Source organism: Brassica oleracea, chromosome C5 (genome assembly GCF_000695525.1).
Source record: "Brassica oleracea var. oleracea cultivar TO1000 chromosome C5, BOL, whole genome shotgun sequence".
Taxonomy (NCBI): Eukaryota; Viridiplantae; Streptophyta; class Magnoliopsida; order Brassicales; family Brassicaceae; genus Brassica; species Brassica oleracea.
In genome coordinates, this window is record NC_027752.1 from 4,937,748 (window position 1) to 4,940,430 (window position 2,683).

General features: G+C 32.2%; 1 protein-coding gene across 3 annotated transcripts in view; it reads right to left on the minus strand.

Annotated features, from left to right (window-relative positions):
- LOC106294695 (homologous-pairing protein 2 homolog) overlaps positions 1-2,683 on the minus strand; it is a 39,272-nt gene that overhangs the window by 28,129 nt on the left and 8,460 nt on the right. Inside the window, exon 7 of one of the 3 annotated variants that reach the window (XM_013730317.1) lies at positions 767-785. The exons of 1 other annotated variant lie outside the window; for it this stretch is intronic. The gene's annotated coding sequence lies outside the window, so the exon portion shown is untranslated. Of the gene's footprint in view, positions 1-766; positions 786-1,928; positions 1,948-2,683 lie in introns of those variants that run through there. One more of the 3 variants, XM_013730316.1, reaches the window with a different exon arrangement.

Sequence of the window (2,683 nt, forward strand, 5' to 3'; positions counted from 1 at the left end):
TTTTTTTTTCGGATTTTTTTTCTCCCGTTTATGTGTTGTGAGGAAGAGAGTTGTGGTAAATGACATATATATAGAGAAATTTTCGAGTTGGGTAGTTGAAATATAACAACGATTTTACAAGGAATATTTTACATGGATTTTACATGGTTTTAACATATTATTTACAACGACTTTACGACGAAATTAGGTAAGTTAAAGCACATTGAATACACGTTTTCACCTAAATATAACGGTAACATGCTTCGTTGTAATGTCGATGTAATGATTACGACGTATTTCTCATTCCACGTACATTCGTCGTAAACTTACATGGAGTTTACGACGAAATCAGTTCGTCGTAAATTTACATGGCGTTTACGACGAAAGTTAGATTCCTCGTAATTTCGTTGTAAAGACCATGTAAATTTACGACGAAATATTTTCGTCGTAAATGTTCGTTGTTATGGGCACGTTTTCTTGTAGTGATATGTGAATATATGATGAATATGTGTTTTTACATATGAAACAAAATATATAATTAATTAAACATAAATTTATAATAAAACCCAAACGTTACAAATATATGAGTTGAATTAGTTAACCACATAAATTTTTAATAAAACCCAAACTTTACAAATGTATGAGTTGAATTAGTTAACCGCATGTGAATAAATTTCTATTTACCATTTAATGAAACTTTTTGGGAATTTTTTTAGTAAAAAAAAACATTTAAAAAAAAGTTATCATAGAGAATTTTTCTATTTCCTTTTGCTCTCTGCATTGCATTGCAAACAAGCTCCAATTCTCTGGTAATGATAATATTAGTCAAGACCCATTTATAGAAAATTTCCACAACTTGATTTGAGTCACCGAAACATATGGAAAATTTCACGAAACGAGGTAGCTAAGTTAGGTACCTTCTTCTTTGGAAAACTTTCGTTTTTCTCTCGCCTTGCACGACAAGCAACCTCAGATCCCTAGTATCTATATAATTCACTTGATTTTGACTTTCACGAAATGAGGTAGCTAGGTTAGGTATCTTCTTCTTTGGAAAACTTTCATTTTTCTCTCGCCTTGCACCCACAAACAACCTCACATCCCTAGTATCTATAATCTATATAATTCACTTGATTTTGAGTAAAAACCCTGCAACCATTAAAGCGAATATGGTGAATTCTGAGTCCCGTTCTCCAAACGACCAAGTCCCGCCGTCCACTTGTTCTCCACATGAAGACGGTTGCGAAGAAGCCGTGAATAAGCTGGCAGAGTGTATGAGCACTGTTCCCATGATGAAGGAATTCGGTACCAAAGGGCTGACTGAGGCTTTCAAAGCCAGTGCTTTCCATGCCGAAGATAACTACATAAAAGGAGGTGCTTGCAAAGAATCATTCATGGCACTTGCAGAATGCCCTGATAGGGATAAGCCGGATAAGCAGGCGGCCATGTTGGACTGTATGCAAGGCCGGCCCTGGGCTAAAGTCCATAAAGCTAGGGATTTAGGCGCCACAGATAATAGATATTTTAGGGGCATCAAAAATCTGTGAAGTTCACTTTAGTCCAGTGGTGTTAAACTTATAGTGCTCTGCTTCATGTGAAAGGTTCAAGGCACCCAGGTATCGTTTTTCCTTTTCCTATTTTTTCCTCCTCTAATAAATAACATCTATTAAAGATTTTACTCATTCAGGCAACGTTTCAACGACCCTTACTTTTCTTATTATGCATATTGTATTAAATAATATATTATTAGATAGATAATTTAATCAAACAAAACCTAATTATTTTTTTTGTTTTCTTAAAGAATGATTTATCTTTTCCATCTTTCTTTTAATTTTTTTCGGTTTTGCTAAAACAGATGTGTGACTATAAGATATTTTAACAATTAATTTGGACTGCCAGTTGTTCATGTTCCATTGTTTCATTGTGGTTGATCATTGTCCAAGTAGCTCTAGAGCTTCATGTACTTCCTTTCTGTATTTTTTGTAAGTTTTGTAATATTGTTAGAAATTCATATAATTCATAAAATTTAAAAATATCATAGAGATTAAATATGCTGTGAAAATCTATAAAAACAATAAAAGTTGTAAAGTTGGTGTTATCGTATTTATATGTTTTGCTCTATCTATATGCTATATATTTTGTTATTTTTCTTTTTATTTGTATAAATTATATTCAATTTAGTATTATTAACCTAAACTTAAAATAGAAAAATAAAAACAGACAAGATAAGTAACAAATAATCTTTCGATGTTTTGTAATCATTTAACTTAAATCTTAATAATATTTGGCACTATTTTGATTATATCACTACAAGAAAACACAGTTTTAGCAAGGAAATTTAACGAGGAAAACTATTCCTCGTGAAATTACGATGACTTAACGATGAAATTGCGAGGAAATAAAGTTTCGTCGTAATGGCCTTGTAAAATACCGAGTAAAGCTTTTCCTCGTAAAATCGTCGTAAGTTAACGTGGTTTTTCCGAGAAAAATGTGTTTCGTCGCAAATTCGTCGTAATTTTAGCATGATTTTTACGAGGAAATAACTTACGAGGAAAGAACGAGAAATCCACCAACTTAACACGTTTTTTTTGCCACCAACCTAATTTTTCGTCGTAAATTCCTAGCAAAATTCAACTACCAGATTCGAAAATTTTCTATATATATGGAGGTTTGAACATAATTTTAAGCACACCAACAAGAAAAAAAA